Below are 20614 nucleotides of genomic sequence, written 5' to 3'. Positions count from 1 at the left end.
TTGGGTCCATCTGAAGAAATACAAGCATATCCCTTTCCCTGTAATATTAATTTTCCAGATTTCCATTGTTTAATCAACCCGTCTTGATACCAAATGGGGAGAGGAAGGGAGGTATCCTTCAATGCCTCAAAATGTTTTTTCTGCTTTGTCAAAGTATCCCCTTGTAGCAAGTTTAAAAATTTTAAGCAAATAAAGCTGTATTAACAATAGTTTCAGGATTAAAGAGTATATTGCGTTGGAATCTGTTGGGGTCCTTTAATGGACCAGAACCTGGCAGTCCAGAGTTGACGATAAGAAAGTGAAAGAAAGAAAGAAAGACACAGCACCCAAGCTCTGATAGAGCAAAGGTGCTTTAATCTTTCTGTGAGTGTACATAGGCTGTTGTACAAGAAATTTCTTTCGATAAAAATCAGAAAACCAAATGTACAGAACCATTACCAAGGGAACAAGCGATTAATAATGGTCACAAGGTCAGGAGACAATCCATATCTCAAGAAAGAGGATCGAGACAAAGCAGTTGGAATCCTCCTGTTAAACATTCCCTGACAATTCCCACTTATTTATAATATTTGTAAGAAGGGTTCTGACCATTTGAGTTTGTTTAGTTCTAATAATTTTGCATGAAGGCAACGAAGAACAACAAATATAATTGTCAAGACAGTCACCGAAATTACAGTTCCAGACCCTGTGCTGTGAGTAATGCTTTGAAACCATCCACGTGGGTCTAACCCAGATAATTGATCAGCTAGTTGTTCAGCTAAAGTTTGCAAATTAGTGGAAGAGGGCAGATTTTTAGAAAAGGTTTCAAAGATTTCTTTTTGTAATAATTGTACATTCAGAGAGGCATTGTCATGTATGTTTTGTAAATGAAAATTGATTTGTTCCACGTTCTAGGTACTATTGTTGAATTGAACAGGTGTTACACAAAATTGGGTAGAATTCCAGTCACATTTTAGCATCACATATTTTTGTACATCTGTTAATTAATCTCCAACCCATTTGATGACTGTTTTTAGTTCCTGTATTTCATCTTGAATATCCTCATCTATCTGAGCCTGAAAGGCCCACGTAGTATGAGCATCTTTAGTCCAGTTTTGGATAAAATGATGTGTTTGAATTGCGGTTTGTAAAGCAATGCCAGTGACGGCAGCAGTGGTGCAAATAGCTATTAATCGCAAAATGCCAAGAATCAGCCATCCAATGAATCGTCTAGATCACTGGAGCAGTTTAGTAAGTAACTGGGAAGCAAGTCCAGCCATGGGGCCTTCTTCCCAGGGCCGCTGGAGATTTATTGGTAACCACAGACTACGCTGAGATCGAAGAATTGAAAGGGAGTCATTTCTTAAGGAAACAGAGTTAAGACAAGTATATAATTTGCAATTTATACAAGCTACAGAATGTAAAGTCTTATTGAATTGTAAACTTCCTATAGCTAGAACAAAAGGAAGGGGAGCACAAGCTTGTATGAAATATGATTGATTATAATGAAAGAAATAGTTTCTATGACTGATTAGCCTCTGTGAAATGTCCAATCCAAGTCCTAAGTTCTTCGGTGCTCGCAGCAAGTTTCCAGGTGTCCCATTGTTCAGGCCCAATCTGGTTATCGAGGACTATTTGAGGACGAGGTGGGTGCCATTCCACTGTCAAGCCACCCAAGAAGTCCTTTGTCATGGTAATGTTGCATTATAGTGTTAACTAACCTTCTATGCTACTTGAGAAGCATAATCACACGCAGTGCTGTTAATATCACCTGAGCAGTTAAATAACCACATGCCATGGCGTCCCCAATGGACAACTGTATGATTAGCCACAGACATTAATTTTCCTGATTTGTTCTGACACTTGTCCCAACTAACCGGAGTATATTTGAAGTTCTTATTAGTAAACCCTTTGCATAGTGTTCTTTGTTCTTTCCCTAACTCTTTCCCTAAAGTTTCAGTAGTATAAACGGTTCATGGACAAAGAAAGGGCAGTAAATAATCTAAGCAGCATATGAAAGTCCTCTTTTGGAGGCAGGGCAAAAGCCCAAGTTTGTCTGCTAACGTTTATGCATAATTTTGCTGGGCCCAAACACAAAGGACGGACTTCATAACCTAGAGAGACATTAGTTTCCCTTCTTCTTCAGGGTGAGAGGGCCCTTTAAGGCTCCAGGGAGAAGGCATATGTATGAAGTCATTGGTTAATATGATTGGTCCTTTCTCTGTCCATTCTACAACCTGAAGTAAAGAGGGGGTTGGGTATGTAAGCCCTGTGTGATTGATTAGTTCAGCTTGAGTTTGGGGGAAGCACCAGCAAGCAAAGCAAGCAGGGGAACAAAAACATTTTCAGGACTCCAAGCCATTCTCTATTGAGAAACTGGATTTTCAGCTTGATTAGTAAGGGTTTTTATTTATCTCCAAGATGGGAGATCGTAAGGTTGATGCCGCCGAGGGCAGTGCTTTCTGGAGATCTTTAGAGCTACCATGGCCTGTATTGGAATTTCTTCCTCCTGGGGTTTTTGTTGTCTCGTTTCTATGTTGAAGGCCCGGGGCCCCCTTGGGTCGGATCTTCCAAAGAGGAAGCCATGTGGGTTCATTGGATCCATCTGGGGAAATACAGGCATGCCCCTCTTTCTATAAGATTGATTTCCAAGATTTCCATTGTTTATTCAACCTGTCTTGGTACCAAATGGGCAGAGGAAGAGAAGAGTCCTTCAATTCCTGGAAATGTTTTTCTGCTCGTGTCAAGATATCTCCTTGCAGTCAGTTTAAAAAATTTAAAACAAAGCTATATTAACAATAGTTTTAGGCTTAAAGAATATATTGCATTGGAATCTAGTAAAGTGTGCTCTGGATAAGGAAGATAAAAGTGTTCCTGTGTATTCCCCCGTATTTAATTTTTCATTTGTAGTTTCAATGTGTAGTGTGTTTGTTTAACTGTGTCTTGTGTTTGTGGTTTATAAGAAATGTCTGTAATCTGTTTAATAGAGAATGAATGTAAAAATTGTTTGAAATGCTTAGAATATAGGCAGGGCATTGTCTGTCTTTATAGAATTAGGTGTTCTCATTATTGCAAAGTAAGCTAACAGGTGGGTTATAACATGTGTAGTTTCATCTCAGAGAGGTGTGGCCGATATAAAAGAAGAATTTGTAAGGTTTCTGACAAATGAAAGAGAATTTTATGGCAAATGGATGGAACTCATTGCTCTGAACTTTCTTCCTCTTCCTTCTTACATGTCTCGATTGATACACATCTTACTTTTCTTTAGCAACTATGAAGTGTCTTGTATATTAGCATTTTATAGATTGGTGAATGTATTTATTATATATTATATACTTTTATATAAATATATATTTTCTATGTATTAATAGTCTAAAATCTCTTCAGTTTTTCTGTAAGAAAAACTTTTTGTAAGAGGAAGTTCGTGTTCAGTAATTAATGTTTTAAAATCTTACTTTATTTGGAAATGACCTAGCTATTTAATAAACATTATTTCATTTAGTACGATTTTATGAATTTAAGTTAACCCAATCCTAAGAGATTATTTTAGGTAGACATTTTGAAAATATAATTATTTTTATTAGAGTTTATCTAAAAGTTTTCATCTCATTTATATAAACAGTTTCTTTTTTGTTGACAAACTTAGTTTACCTTAAATCTAGGCACAATAAAAGTATCATATAATGATGATTTAAGACATGTCTTAATTAGATTAGCAAACAATTATATTTAAATTAGATTTATATTTAAATAAACATTTAATATTGAATATTTTTCAGTTCAGATGAACTTGAATTTAAATAGAGCTCATTAATTTCATATTATCCAAAAACAAAGACATACATTGAGACATAGATAATTTTAGATAGACAGATGTAGTTTTCCACTTGATGTTTAAAATATCTTGTGTGTGTATATATATATATATATATATATACACATTTTTTTTTTTTTTTTTTTTCCCCTTAGTTCCACCAATTTGTTTATGGCTGGAGTCCCAGATAGAGTGGGCTGTGTATCCCAAGGACATGATAAGAGTTAACTTTAGGTTTTTTCCTAGGCCTGTTTTTGTTTCCCAGGCAGAATTGAAGCTCCAAAAAAGTATTTTAACCAGTTAACCTTTTCCTAACTGCACATGTAAAAAGAACCGGTTTTGCAATTTCTAAAAAGATTTTATTTTAATCAGTTTTCTCTGGAGTCTAAAGAATGAATATCAGGGCCATTCAGTGTCAAAAATACCACTTCTCTTTTTTGTAGTTACAGTATATTATTAATGATATATGCATGAGGGAGTTGCTGTCACATTTACATTGGATGTAAAGCCTTGGCTACAAAATTTTGACAAATGGGACTGTTAAGTATACCTTGAGGTAACACAGTCTATTGAAATCTTTTATGAGGCCCGATGTGATTAGGAAAAGGGAGAGAGAAAGTGAATCTCCCTCAGTCTAAAGGGTGTAAAGGTATATTTAAAAAGCAATCTTGTAAATCAGTAATAATAATGTGCCAATTTTGAGGAACAGTGGTAGGGGATGGGATCCCTGGTTGTCGTGCACCCATGGGATTCATAGATGCATTAACTTTTCTAAGGTCTGTTAAGAGATGTCATTTGTTAGATTTCTTTTTTTATAACAAAAATAGGAGAGTTCCAAGAAGAGTAAGATTCCTCAATATGTTTTAATTCTAATTGTGTGTCTGTAGGTTCTTTAGTAGCCTGTAATGTTTCTTTCTTAAGGGGCCATTGTTCTGTGCAAATAGGCTCGTCATTCTTCCAAGTTATTTTAATCATTGCTTTGTTTGTTAAATGAGCAGTGGCCCCTAGGAAAAATGTGGAATGTATATCTGAGTTTGCCATTGCATGAGTAAGTGCCTTCCTATTAGATTAAGGGGTGCATCTATCACATAAGGTCTTAATGTTGCAGGCTGGCCTTTTGGTCCTTCATATGGGTAGATTTGAATATTTTGATAAATTTCTTGTACTTTGGTTTGAGAAATTCCTGCAATTCGGCAAGATATGTTTTGTATAGGCCAGGTTTCTGGCCATAAGTGTCTGGAAATAATAGTAATATCAGATCCCGTGTCGAGGAGACCAGAAAATCTTGTACCATTAATTTTGATATTTATATGTGGTCGGGCATATTGAGATACCAGTGATGTCCATAAGGATTGTTTTTGATCTGTCGAATCTGCTTGTCCGTACATTATTAGAGGAGTTAATAGAAATGTAAGGGTACAGAAGTAATTGAGCAATTTTGTCCCCCTTTTTGAATTGCCATAGAATCTGAGATGACATCATAATTTGAATCTCTCCTTTATAATCTGAATCAATTACTCCAGGGTGAACAGCAGTTCCTTTAGAAGTCAAACTAGATTGGCCAAGCAAGAGACCGAAGGTTTGTGGGGGCAGGGGTCCAAAAAGTCCGGTAGGTACTGTAGAAGGGACTGCTTGAGGGTAAAGGGAAAAATCATTTAGGGCTGGTATATCGACGGCAACACTGCCGGATATTGAGGGTTTGAGGGAAAAGATAGAAGTTGCCCCTGGTTTTTGTTGTAGGGTACCGGGGGGTGGGGGGGGGGGGTGGTTCCCCTGTTTGGAGTTTCCCGGAATAGGTTTTCCTTCAATATCAAATTTAGACTTACAGTCTTTGGCCCAATGCATTCCTCTATGGCAGCGAGGGCAGATTCTTTGAAGTTTTTTAGTAGCCTTCTTAGGGCAGTCCCTTTCTAAATGGTTTTTATCTCCACATGTAAAGTATGCTTCATTTCCCTTTCTAGAAAGCAGCAGCCATTGTCTTAGCTAGCATTTGCATCTTTTCAGTTTCTGATTCTAGATTGCGACAAGCCTTCAAATAATCAATAATAGTCCCAGTCTCACAAATTGGAACGACAGCTCTTTGACATTCCTGATTTACATTCTCATAAGCAAGTAATTTCTCTAGCTGTTTTTGGGCTTCTCCGATTACAGTACAGGAAATAGCAGTTTCTAATCGAGCTAAAAAACCAGCATAACGTTGATTAGGCCCTTGTAATGTTTTAGTGTAGCTACCTGTAGGCTCTCTTTGAGGAGTAATTCAATCCCAAGCTTCAAGGACCACTGTTTTCCGTTGTTCATGCAATAAGGGAGGGCACTGTATTTGAGCTTCTATGGTCAAATTGTCTGGCGCCAGTTAACATTTCAAAAGTAATTTGGTTTGGGGGAGTTCCAGCTCGAGCATTCTTGTTAGCATGATCTCTGGCTATATCATGAAACCACATTGTCCACTGAAGATATTCTCCTGGTTTAAGGAGAGCTTTTATTAACGTTCGCCAATCATAGGGAATAAAATTTCCAATAGAAGATGCCACAACATTTAGAAGCTCTTTAGTAACAGGAGAAAATGGACCATACATTCAGTTCAGTTCAGTTCAGTCTCTCAGTCGTGTCTGACTCTTTGCGACCCCATGAATCGCAGCACGCCAGGCCTCCCTGTCCATCACCAACTCTTGGAGTTCACTCAGACTCGCATCCATCGGGTCGGTGATGCCAACCAGCCATCTCATTCTCTGTTGTCCCCTTCTCCTCCTGCCCCCAATCCCTCACAGCATCAAAGTCTTTTCCAGTGAGTCAGCTCTTCACATGAGGTGGCCAAAGTACTGGAGTTTCAGCTTTAGCATCATTCCTTCCAAAGAACACCCAGGACTGATCTCCTTCAGAATGGACTAGTTGGATCTCTTTGCAGTCCAAGGGACTCTAAAGAGTCTTCTCCAACACCACAGTTCAAAGGCATCAATTCTTCAGCGCTCAGCCTTCTTCACAGTCCAACTCTCACATCCATACATGACCACAGGAAAAACCATAGCCTTGACCAGACGGACCTTAGTCAGCAAAGTAATGTCTCTGCTTTGGAATATGCTATTTAGGTTGGTCATAACTTTTCTTCCAAGGAGTAAGCGTCTTTTAATTTCATGGCTGCAATCACCATCTGCAGTGATTTTGGAGCCCCCAAAAATAAAGTCTGACACTGTTTCTACTGGTTGTCCATCTGTTTCCCATGAAGTGATGAGACCAGATGCCATGATCTTCATTTTCTGAATGTTGAGCTTTAAGCCAACTTTTTCGCTCTCCTCTTTCACTTTCATCAAGAGGCTTTTTAGTTCCTGTTCACTTTCTGCCATAAAGGTGGTGTCATCTGCATATCTGAGGTTATTGATATTTCTCCCGGCAATCTTGATTCCAGCTTGTGTTTCAGTCCAGCGTTTCTCATGATGTACTCTGCATAGAAGTTAAATAAGCAGGGTGACAATATACAGCCTTGACGTACACCTTTTCCTATTTGGAACCAGTCTGTTGTCCCATGTCCAGTTCTAACTGCTGCTTCCTGATTTGCATACAGGTTTCTCAAGAGGCAGGTCAGGTAGTCTGGTATTCCCATCTCTTTCAGAACTATCCACAGTTTCTTGTGATCCACACAGTCAAAGGCTTTGGCATAGTCAATGAAGCAGAAATAGATGTGTTTCTGGAACTCTCTTCCTTTTTCCATGGTCCAGCGGATGTTAACAATTTGATCTCTGGTTCCTCTGCCTTTTCTAAAACCAGCTTTAGCATCTGGAAGTTCACGGTTCATCTTAACCCCTACACACATGCCTACACACATCCCCAGACTGACATGTTGCAGGCATTCAGGGAAGAAAATCAACACTGTGTGCCCGTCGATGAAGAGAAAGGAAGGAAAACTCAGTCAAAGGAGATGGGCAGTTCTGATGTGGTTGTTGATAGGTTATTGACAGGGAGGCCATAAAACCATGGGAGAAGTACATGATGGATGGGAAGATATCTTTGAGCCTAGGCCTGAGGATCTGAGAGACAAAGGAGAAGAACAGGAACCTCAACTTTGAGAAAGAAAAGGTGAAAGTGACCGGAGCAGAGTGAACCATGAGAAAACGGCCTGTGCCTAGGGTGGGGTTGTGACTACATGTCCAGAGGACAGACAACTAGAAGCCCGTGGAGCACATAATTTTTCATGTTTATCCTAATGCAGAGAAAGACATATGACTCCACCAGCCTGCACTCTGCCATTTTTTGTTTTTCATTCTGAAAGGACTGGCATTCCACATGACTTGTGCATCTTACTTCCTCTAGTCCCTGCCGGAGGCAGTGAAAATACTGAGTCCTAACCACTGGACGGCCAGAGAATTTGTTGGGATCCATTCAAAATTTGAATTACAGGTAGGCACTACCCTCGTGAACACACAGACACACACCCAACTGAGCCAGTCACTTCAGGGGCCTCTCAATCTCCCTCAGGACCACCAGGGAGACATTTCTGAAACTGTCTTGAGTTGAGTGAAAGAACCAGGTATAACTGAATTCTGGAGAGGTCGCATGATGGGCCAGTCAGTGGGCAGGTTGTCCTTAGTGTGCATCCCACTTAAAAACACTGGGACCATCTTCTGTTTCCATAAGCACAAAGGAAAGCTCTCTTTCAAGATCTGATCACACTGGTGGTGGTTTAGTTGGTCAGTGTCCAATTTTGCCACCCCATGGACTATATAGCCTGCCAGGCGCCTCTGTGCATGGAATTCTTCAGGCAAGAACACTGGAGTGGGTTGCCATTTCCTTCTCTAGAGGGTCTTTCTGTGCCTCCTGCATGGCAGGTGTAATCTTTGCCACTGAGCAAACAAGGAATCCCTAGTCACATAGATAACAACCATGTAATTCCTCTTTGCCAGAAAAATCTAAATAAAATACTTAAAAAAAAAAAATACTGAGTTTCAAAAACATAGCTACTCCTCAGGAAAACACTGAAATGGAGTTAAGTTAGAAATATGCTGAACAGACATGTCTATTTATCTCATCATAAGTAGACAGATTCTCATTTACAGAGAAGGGACTTAGGTGAATGTCTATTTAGTACCTCACAGCTCACTGTTTTACATTATAAAAAAGGGAAGAAAAGAGACTGTTAAATGATCATCAACTTTCTTTACTGGGCTTTCCTGGTGGCTCAGATGGTAAAGAGTCTGGCTGCAATTCGGAGACCCCAGTTCTATCCCTTTGTCCAGAAGATCCCCTGGAGGAGGGCATGGCAACCCACTCCAGTATTATTGCCTGGGAAATCCCATGGATGGAGGAGCCTGGCAGACTACAGTCCAAGTACTTGGTAATACTTGGTAATGCTTCTTACCAAGTACTTATCAAAAGTGTAAAATTATTAAGTTATTACCAACGAACTTTTTCAACATGTAACATAAAGAGGAGAAAGCATACAAGTCCTGATCTAAACTTGAAATGAATGGGAAAAAAAAAAACTATAAAGTTTTTTTAAATTAAAAAAAAGGTCTGGTGTCATGGTTCTTCTACCCTAGTGGTCCAGTGGCTAAGATCCCACATGCTAAAACTAAGATCCAGCATAGCCAAATATTTTAAAGGCTTTTCGAATATAGCATAAGAATATGAGTGGATTATAGGAAGCCAGCAAAGCACATTTCAGAATAATTCTTATAGAAAACAATTCAATGTAAAGCAAAAAGAAAAACCATCACCAGAAGGAATAAAAGCACCTTTAACATTCCTTCAGAGAGGCACTGCATGGTGACAGATGTCATTTCTGGCTCCACCAGTCTCCCCGTCCTCTACTCCACACCAGGAAACAGAAGGGGTGACCCACAGCTGTCTGAGTCAAGTCACTGTCCCCTGGGCTGAACAGGATGGCAAATGGAAGCTCTATTATGATACAAATAATTACAAGATGCACACATACAGACAGGACAGTTTCAATTCTCATCCTTATCAGAATAATTTTAGAAGGTATTTTTTGGAGTCCAAAGCCACAAATCAAATACATCACAACTTAATCATGCATAAGCAAACAGCTCAGCACTCATCTGGGTCCAGATCTCCACCCCCTCACTTCCACGTCTTTCCCTTTCATTTGGTTTGTCTCTCTGTTCCCCTCTGCTGTCCTGCCTCTCTGCACGTTGTTCCCCCTCAACCTTTCTGACCTGTTTCCTTGTGGCCCTCTCTTTCAGTCCTCCAGGTTACCACCATTGAATCCGTGACACGCCCTTCACCCCACTCTGCCCCACCTCTCGTGGCCAAACTACCTTTCCACCCTCTTCCTCTGCTCACTTTGTCCCCACTCCAGCCCTTCTCCCCAGCATCAAGTCTCTCCCTAGGTCATGTCTTCCACCCTTTTGTACCCTCACTATACTGATCAGCCCTGGAGCAGGAAACGGCAACCCACTCCAGTATTCTCACCTGGAGAATTCCATGGACAGAGGAGCCTATTGGACGACAGTCCATGGGAATCACAGAAAGTCAGACACGACTAAGGGGCTAACCTTCCCTTTTCACACTGATGAGGGGTTCCTCTCCTATTCTGTCTTTACTCCTTCATGTCCCAAGAAATCCCAACTTTCTTTCACTTTGTTTTTTACCATTTGCTACTTTCACTGTTTATTCTTTCATTCTTACCATCTCTTTGCAAAACACCCATCCTCCACACTGCCCTCTGATCTCACCCCCTCTTCTGTTCTCCTCACGTTTCTATTTCTCTCAGTCACTCTGTCTCCTGATCCCTCTTGCCCACACATTCAGAGTAGGTGGGATGCAGTAAGATGTCTGCCTCCTGAGATAGCACTGATGAAATAAAAACTCAACAGTTTAAGGCAAGACAGGAAAATTAAATGCAAACTTTTCCTCTGCCGATTTTGGCTCCCTCCCTCGTCTCGCATGAGCCCTCTGTTAACCGGACCTCGATGGAAGAACCTGCCCAACCATAAAGATCAATTTTTTTTCCTCTGGCACCAAGCCACATCACTCCTTAGAAGACAACATTCTCAATATTCTAAAGGATCACAATGAGACAGAAGGAAGGGGGCAGGGCACAACCATTAAAAGGAGTGGGGGGACGGGATGACACAGTCATTGAGAAAAAAGGATATGACAAAAACTAGACAAAAGATGGTGGTAGAGTCTACTTCCAGTTGACCTTAAGCCTCATTACTCTCTCACTCTAACACATCACCTAAACAACACACACACAGGCACAATGATAGTTCACAGGATAACCACAAAAGGCCAAAATGCAGGCAGAGGCCCAATTCCCAGAAACCCTGCCCCTTAAATAGAATATTCCTTCCATCTACTTCTGCTTCATTGAATACTCTTTGACTGTGTGGATCACAACAAACTATGAAAAATTCTTCAAGAGATGGGAATACCAGACCACCTGACATGCCTCCTGAGAAATCTGTATGCAGGTCAGGAAGCAACAGTTAGAACTGGACATGGAAGAACAGACTGGTTCCAAATAGGAAAAGGAGTACATCAAGGCTGTATATTGTCACCCTGCTTATCTAACTTATATGCAGGGTACATCATTCGAAATGCTGGGCTGGATGAAACATAAGTTGGAATCAAGATTGCCAGGAGAAATATCAATAACCTCAGATATGCAGATGACACCACCCTTATGGCATAAAGTAAAGAACTAAAGAGCCTCTTGATGAACGTGAAAGAGGAGAGTGAAAAAGCTGGCTTAAAACTCAACATTTAGAAAACTAATATCATGGCATTCTGTCCCATCACTTCATGGCAAATAGTTGGGGAAACAATGGAAACAGTGAGACACTATTTTTGGGGCTCCAGAATCACTAAAGATGGTGACGGCAGCCATGAAATTAAAAGACACTTGCTCCTTGGAAGAAAAGCTATGACCAACCTAGACAACATATTAAAAAGCAGAGACATTACTTTGCCGACAAAGGTCCATCTAGTCAAGACTATGGTTATTCCAGTAGTCATGTATGGATGTGAGATTTGGACTATAAAGAATGCTGAGTGCCAAAGAATTGATGCTTTTGAACTGTGATATTGGAGATGACTCTTGAGAGCCCCTTGGGCTGCAAGGAGATCCAACCAGTCCATCTTAAAGGACATCAGTCCTGGGTGTTTATTGGAAGGACTGATGCTGAAGCTGAAACTCCAATGCTTTGGCCACCTGATGCAGAGAACTGACCCATTGGAAAAGACCCTGATGCTGGGAAAGAGTGAAGGCAGGAGGAGAAGGGGACGACAGAGGATGAGATGGTTGGATGGCATCACTGACTCAATGGACATGATTTTGAGTAAGCTCCGGGAGTTGGTGATGGAGTGGGAAGCCTGGCATGCTGCAGTTGATGGGGTCACAGAGGGTTGGACATGACTGAGAGATTGAACTGAACTGAGAGCATTAGAGTAAGTGTATCTGAGCAGGTCTTTGAAAAGGAATACCCAGGCAATAGAGCTTAGATAAATTCAAGAGATACACCAAAAACCCAATGACGATCCATCAGAGTTTCTAGAAAGAGTTTATCATACTTACAGGCACTGCTCTGATGCAAACCCTGAGGCCTCTGAAAATAATGAGAATGGTAAACATAACCCTTATTGGACAAAGCTCCCCAGACATAAGAAAATCACAGAAGTTAGATGGTCCACTTGGAATGACCCCTTCTCAACTGACAGATGTTGCTTTAAAAGTGTTCAACAACAGGGAACAACAAAAGAAGAAGATGCAAGACTGAAAGCCACATTACCTGGTGGCAGCAGTGGATTCCCAGAGCACGAGTAACCTGAGGAGAGGTGAGCCACCATGGGGGAGGGAACAACGCGCTTAGTGTAAGGAGGGCACTGGAAAACAGACTGTCCTTGGCTAAGGAGTAAGAAGGAAAGCAGTAACAGACAGGAGCCTGTCACTGCAGTAGAAAGAGATGAACACTCTGATGCCCCAGGAGCCCCGGGTACCTGTGACAGTGGGGACAAGCTGACTGACCTTCTGATAGCTACAGTGTGGCATACTGTGGTAGATACCAAGATGGCGCAGAGAACGACTCAGTCCATCTCGGGCACAGGAGTTTCTGGAGAAGTGCAAAGCTGTTCTTTCTTACAACCTCTGCAATGCCGATTAGGGAACCTCAACCTGAAACACAGTTTCTTATATATGCCAACATGTCCAATCCCTCTTCTGTAAATTAAATGCACAAATGATTTTTTACCAGAACAGCTTGACCTCTGCATCCTGTCAGGGCACCTGGTAAGCAGGCAGATGACGTTTGTGGACACTCTGGAGAAGGAGACTGATTCCCCCTCCCCAGGTATACAAAAAGGTAAGGCAGGAAGTGTGGACTGACAGCACCACAGGGAAGGCCGACAAACACATGGCCAATACAAATCCTGTTATTATACTGGAGGGATTCCCTGGTGGGTCAGTGGTTACAAGTTGGCACTTTTGCTGCAGTGGCCTGGGTTCAATTCCTGGTGAGGGAACTTAGGATCCTGCAAACTGTGTGGGACAGCCAAAAAAAAAAAAAGAGAAGGACACTGGTACACCTAATTTAAAACAGTACCTTCTGAGGCAAGAGACTGCAAAGATGATTCAGACAGTTCTTGAAAAGTTGGCTTAACTGGGACTAATTAAACCTTGTAGATTCCTATATAAAACTCCTATCCTCCCAAAGAGCCGAACTCAGCAGTTTACGAATCATTGTCCAAGACGTGAGGGCCATTTGTGAGACAGCCCGAGATTTGCAGCCTGTAGTAAGTAATCCATATATGTTCTGCTCACAACTACTGTGGGATAATACTGCTGGTTCTCAGTTCTGGACTTGAAGCATGCTTTTCCCTGCATTCCTACTGCAGAAGGACCACTGCAGCTGTCTGCTTTCTGGTGGCAGGACCCGGAAACACAGGGAGTCCAACAGTACTGCTGGACAGTGTTGCCTCAGGGACTGAAGATTTCCCCTACCGTGTTTGGGGAAATGTTGGCTCAGGCTCTTACTGCAATGTGTGTGGATGACTTGCTCACAACAAGCAAAGTGTCTAAAAAATACCATAAGAACCCTGAACTCGGCCAGTTGTGGATGGAACGGCTCCCAGAAGAAGGCTCAAGTATGTAAGTAACAAGTCACGTACCTGGGTTTCATCCTCTGCCGGACAGAAAATAGGCAACTGCTGGCTTGGGAACACCCAAGACACACAGAGCTGAGGGGCTTCTGGGGAAGGCAGGATTCTGTCGAATTAGGATCTCGAATTCAGGCTTTAAAAGAACATATCTTGAGCTCTTACTTCGACAAGAGAGCACCAAACAGCCTGGGAAATGATAAAAACAAGGTTAGTCTCGGCTCCAGCTTTGGAACTAGCAGACTTAAACCTTTCACACGGTAGGTCCATGAGGGACAAGGCCTGAGTCTCACATATTAATTCAAGCTCCGGGGAACATCCCTCGGCCCACTACTTACTTCTCAACTAAAACAGAATGTTCAGGGTGGCCCCCTAGCCTTCAAGCTGTGGCAACTCCTTGTGCCAGACTTCAGGAAACCGAGCAGGTCACCCTGGGGCAACCCACCACTGTGTACGTCTCTCACCATGTCCTTTCTTCGGGCCTCCCTGGTAGCTCAGTTGGTAGAGAATTTGCCTGCAATGCAAGAGACCCCAGTTAGATTCCTGGGTCGGGAAGGTCCCCTGGAGAAGGGAAAGGCTACCCACTCCAGTATTCTGGCCTGGAGAATTCCATGGACTGTATAGACTATGCGGTTGCAAAGAGTCGGACACGACTGAGCGACTTTCACTTCATTTCATGTCCTTTCTTCACTGGGACAAAAGGGCTATTGGCTGACTTCTGGGAGAATGGGGAAGTACCAAGCCATTCTCTCAGGCAATTCCACTCTAAAACTTCAGGTCACTTTGGCCCTGAATCCAGCGTCCCTGCTCCTGACGGTTGCTGCACAACCCCCTGAGCATGACTGCCTCAAGCAGACCGGGCTCAACACACAAGCCTTGGCTGAGCCGGAGGTGGACCTGTTCATGGATGGAAGCAGCTTCGTGGACCAAGGCAGGGGACGTATTCAGTATGTAGTGAAAACCCGTTGTGTTTTTTTGCCACACAGCCTACAAGATCTTAGTTCCCCAGCCAGGGATCAAATCCACACTCCCTGCAGTGGAAGTGCAGAGTCTTAACCACTGGACCGCCAGAGAAGTCCTGTGGTGCTAACCCTTGAAAAGGTGGTAGAAGCAAAAGCCCTGCCCCTAAGGAGCTCAGCTCAGGAGGCAGAAGTCACTGCTCTGACAAGAGCCCTACTGCTCCCTAAAGGCACGTGAGTGATACGTACAGAGGCTCCTGCTCTGCTTTCTCTACGGTGCCTGCTCACAGGACCATCTGCAGAGAAAGGGGCTCCTCGCTTTGGACAGTAAAGACAGAAAACATGCTTTGAGATCCTGTCACGATGAGAAGCCATCCACAAGCCCTCACTGGTGGCCGGAGTGCACTGTCCAGGCCACTAGAAGGGTGAAATTCATATAATCCAAAGCAACCAGTTAGCTGACCAAGCTGCAAAGGCAGGTGATTCTCAAGCCATGAGAGGGTCACTACAGATCAGCTTGTCAAAATACCAGGTGGTGTATCCAGAAAAGGAGTGGGGATTCACTCTGGACCACACCACACGTGGGGGAGATGTGTGCATGTGCAACTGTCCTGACTCCTGAGGCCCTCTTGTACACTGTGCCACACCACAGTAACAGCACCCACACCAGGAGAGATGCCACAATAGATTCACAAGTTCCTAATGGAGCCTAACCTGTGGAAGACCATCCAGTGAGCCCCTCAAACTTGCATGATTCATGCTAAAAATAAAGGCTGCTGTCAGGCCTCCCCAGCTGGGGACCCAACACAGGAACCTGGGTCACCCAGACTGACTGGTAAGTAGACTAAAGTAAATCAAGTTGGTAAGGACAGAGAAGAGAGACAGAGTGGGTGATTAAATCGTTAATCCCACTAAGGGATTGTAAGTAAAGAGAAAAGTATGGGAGACTCTGTAAGTTAAAGGATCAGTCAAGAAAGCAGGTTTGCTCAGCAACAAAACCATGTGGCAAAGACACAGGACCTGCCCCCAAACAATAAAACAGCGGTGGCATGAGCCCCACATCCTGCCCAGCGGGCTCAGTAAGTTAATGACCCCCTAGGACATGCTTCTCTGTGTGCACTAAAAACAAAAATATAAGGAAAGGGTGACATTATGCGGAAACCTGAGATGATTTACCAAATTTTTGTGCATTTCCATTGAGCCATGAGAGTCCAAGCTTGACCATGTAAGGACAAGAAAATTCCCCAACCCGATGAGGAGGAGGAGCTGATGATGGAAGCTGACTTCTAATCAAGAAGTTTGAACTTAACTTTCCTAGCAGGTGAGATGAGTGCAATTGTGTGGTAGTTTGAACATTCTTTGGGATTGGAGTGAAAACTCAGATTTTCCAGTCTTGTGGCCACTGCTGGATTTTCGAAATTTGCTGGCATATTGAGTGCAGCACTTTCACAGCACCATCTTTGAGGATTTGAAATAGCTCAGCTGGAATTCCATCACCTCCACTAGCTTTGTTCACAGTAATGCTTCCTAAAGCCCACTTGACTTCACATTCCAAGATGTCTGCCTCTAGGTGAGTGATCACACCATCATGGTTACCTGGCTCATTAAGATCCTTTTTGTATAGTTCTTCTGTGTATTCTTGCCACCTTTTCTTAATCTCTTCTGCTTCTGTTTGGTCCATGCCATTTCTGTCCTCTGTACCTCTAATTTTCTTGAAGAGTTGTCTAGTCTTTCCCATTCTATTGCTTTCCTCTCTTTCTTTGCATTGTTCACTTAAGAAGGCTTTCTTATTTCTCCTGGCTATTCTTTGGAACATTTCATTCAAATGGGTTTATCTTTCCTTTTCTCTTTTGCCTTTCACATCTCTTCTTTTCTCAGCTATTTGTAAGGCCTCCTCAAACAACCATTTTGCCTTTTTGCATTTCTTTTTCCTTGTGATGGTCTTGATCACTGCCTCCTGTACAATGTCATGAACCTCTGTCCATAGTTCTTCAGGCATTCTGTCTATCAGATCTAATCCTTTGAAACCATCTGTCACTTCCACCATGTAATCATAAGAGATTTGATTTAGGTCATACTGGAATGGTGTCTAGTGGTTTTCCCTACTTTCTTCAATTTCAGTCTGAATTTGGCAGTAAGGAGTTCATGATCTGAGTCACAGTCAGCTCCTGGTCTTGTTTTTGCTGACTGTATAGAGCTTCCCCATCTTCAGCTGCAAGGAACATAATCAATCTGATTTCAGTACTGAGCATCTGGTGATGTCCTTGTGTAGAGTTGTCTCGTGTTGTCAGAAGAGGATGTGTCAACTCAAAAAGATGTACAACTTGAGAGTTGCGAGTTAAGATTTATTTGGGGAAAATGAGGACTGCAGCCAGGGAGGCATCATCTCAGATAGCTCTGACAGGTGTCCAGAGATCTTTGACTATTAAGACCTAGTCCAGTAATAGCACATTGAGCGGCATATCAGCAAAAACCTTCTTCAGAACTGGGAATGAGCCTTCCCAGCAATGCGGGACCAAATGGTCATGAAATGCCCCCCAAAGTAGGGTCATATTTGCTAAATGGTCATATCGGTAGAATAGTCTGACCACTCTGAGAGACTGCTCCAAAGCTGCAGTGGGGGAAGTTCAATATGTAAGGTTTTGGTAAAGGGGAAGTTCAATACCATGAAGCACTCATTTCACCAAAGGTTTTTTGTTAGTCATGAGGATCTGATGTCACCATGAAGGGATTTAGTGCGTCTCTAGATAGGAGGAGATGCAAGGATTGAGACCATAAAGTCTGTTCCTAAAAACATCCAACTATCTACAGACCAATCCTACCGGAGTCCCTGGAGCAGAGTGCCTCGCTCCACTCTGAAGTCCCTCCAGGGCTGTTGAAAGTCAACAGCTTTAGCAGAATGGGGTTCCGTCTCTGTGGAGGCAGAGGGTAAATGCCTTTGCCATTCACTCGCTGGCAATGCCCCTGGCAAGTGCCAATTTGTAGTTGACATGGCCCTCTTATGGCCATACATCCGATCATGTTTTGGGGGGCATTTCATGAACATTTTGTCTCGCGTTGCTGAGAAGGCTCGTTCCCAGTTCTGAAGAAGGCTTTGCTGACAGGTCACTCAATGTGCTATTACTGGACTAGGTCTCCATTGTCAAAGATCTCTGCAGACGTGTCTTCTAGTTATGAGCCAGGAAAGTATTCCTTCTTGTTGCGTCTTCCCATATCTCAGTTCAATTCAGTCACTCAGTCATGTTTGACTTTGCGACTCCATGGACTACAGGACACTAGGCCTCCCTGTCCATCCCCAACTCCCAGAGCTTCCTCAAACTCATGTCTATCGTGTTGGTGATGCGATCCAACCATCTCATACTCTGTTGTCCCCTTCTCCTCCCGCCTTCAGTCTTTCCCAGCATCAGGGCCTTTTCCAATGAGTCACTTCTTCACATCAGGTGGCCAAAGTATTGTAATTTCAGCTTCAGCATCAGTCCTTCCAATAAATATTCAGGGCTGATTTCTTTTAGAATTGACTTATTTGATCTCCTTGCAGCTCAAGGGACTCTCAAGAGTCTTGTCCAACATGACAGTTCAAAAGCATCAATTCTTCAGTGTTCAGCTTTCTTTATAGTCCAACTCTCACATCCATACATGACTACTGGAAAAACCATAGCTTTGACTACATGGACCTTTTTTAATAAAGTAATGTCTCTGCTTTCTAATATGCTGTATAGGTTGGTCACAGCTTTTCTTCCAAGGAGCAAGTGTCTTTTAATATCATGGCTGCAGTCATCATCTGCAGTGATTTTGGAGCCCTGCACCCTCAAAAAAAGTCACTCACTGTTTCCATTGTTCCCCCAACTATTTGCCATGAAGTGATGGGCCCGTATGCCATGATCTTCATTTTCTGAATGTTGAGTTTTAAGCCAGCCTTTTCACTCTCCTCTTTCACTTTCATCAAGAGTCTCTTTAGTTCTCCACTTTCTGCCATAAGGGTGGTGTCATCTGCATATCTGAGGTTATTGATATTTCTCCCAGCAATCTTGAGTCCAGCTTGTGCTTCCTCCAGCCCTGCAGTTTGCATGATGTACTCTGCATATAAGTTAAATAAGCAGGGTGACAATACACAGCCTTGATATACTCCTTTCCCAATCTGGAACCAGTCTGTTGTTCCATGCCCAGTTCTAACTGTTGCTTCTTGACCTGCATACAGATTTCTCAGGAGGCAGGTCAGGTGATCTGGTATTCCCATCTTTTTAAGAATTTTCCTCAGTCTGTTGTGATCCACACAATCAAAGGCTTTGGCATAGTCAATAAAGCAGAAATAGATGTCTTTCTGGAATGCTTGCTTTTTTGATGATCTAGCAGATGTTGGCATTTTGATCTCTGGTTCCTCTGCCTTTTCTAAATCCAGCTTGAACATCTGGAAGGGAAAGTTACTCCTATATGTAGAGTAATATTATTACAATCACTGATCACATATCGAGCTATACATTTGATCAACTGCTTCAAGCCCAGTCATTATTGAGCTCATCTTTGCATGAAATGTTCCCTTGGTACCTCTAATTTTCTTGAAGAGATCTCTAGTTTTTCGCATTCTATTGTTTTCCTCTGTTTCTTTGCACTGATCACTGAAGTAGGCTTTCTTATCTCTCCTTGCTATTCTTTGGAACTCTGCATTCAGATGGGTATATCTTTCCTTTATTCCTTTACTTTTCACTTCTCTTCTTTTCACAGCTATTTCTAAGGCCTCCTCAGACAGCTGTTTTGCTTTTTTGCATTTCTTTTTCTTTGGGATGGTCTTGATTCCTGTCTCCTGTACAATGTCATGAACTCCCATCTGTAGTTCACCAGGCACTCTGTCTGTCAGATCTAGTCCCTTAAATTTATTTCTCACTTCTACTGTATAGTCATAAGGGATTCGGTTTAGGTCATACCTGAATGGTCTAGTGGTCTTCCCTACTTTCTTCAATTTCAGTCTGAATTTGGCAATAAGGAGTTCATGATCTGATCCATAATCCGCTCCCAGTCTTGTTTTTGCTGACTATATAGAGCTTCTCCATCGTTGGCTGCAAAGGATATAATCAATCTTATTTCAGTGTTGACCATCTGGTCATGTCCAAGTGTAGAGTCTTCTCTTGTGTTGTTGGAATAGGGTGTTGCTATGACCAGTGTGTTCTCTTGGCAGAACTCTGTCAGCCTTTGCCCTGTTTCATTCTGTACTCCAAGGCCAAATTTGCCTGTTACTCCAGGTGTTTCTTGACTTCCTACTTTTGCATTCTAGAAGGGTTCAGGTAGAGAGAAAAGATAAATGTTTCAGTTTGTGTATAAAATATAATTTTACCAAATTGCTGTCATATTAGTTTCAAGGGGAGGTTTTTTTTTCCTTACACCTGGAAAACACATATTCTAACCAGCAATTTTTCAGATACAAACCATAAAAGTTATAAGCATATTCATCAGTCCTTCTGTTAAGCTTTGTGAAGTCATCAGGTTTTCCATTAGAATCCTTACCCAGTTCAGAAGGTGGTATTTATCTAAAAGTCCTTTCTGTACATCTTCTTGAAGAGCAAGTATCTTTGCAAAACTTGATTAGTGCTATGACAATATTTTGAGATAGTAATTAGAATTATGAATGATAAAATTTTACCCAAGCATATCAGAATTTTAGGAGCGCCATGTGGTTTCTACGATATCTATATTTAGTAACATTTTCCATACAATATAACCTGAGACTTATTCCTCACTTGACAGTACTTCCCATGTCATT

At 42.2% G+C, this 20614-nt stretch overlaps 1 pseudogene; it reads left to right on the top strand.

Annotated features, from left to right (window-relative positions):
* Positions 1-11339: 11339 nt before the first annotated feature.
* Positions 11340-17991, top strand: LOC128064053 (uncharacterized; annotated as a pseudogene).
* The last annotated feature ends 2623 nt before the right edge of the window (positions 17992-20614 follow it).

This window comes from Budorcas taxicolor, chromosome 18 (genome assembly GCF_023091745.1).
Source record: "Budorcas taxicolor isolate Tak-1 chromosome 18, Takin1.1, whole genome shotgun sequence".
NCBI classification, from domain to species: Eukaryota; Metazoa; Chordata; class Mammalia; order Artiodactyla; family Bovidae; genus Budorcas; species Budorcas taxicolor.
This window is presented reverse-complemented; position numbering and strand designations above follow the sequence as displayed.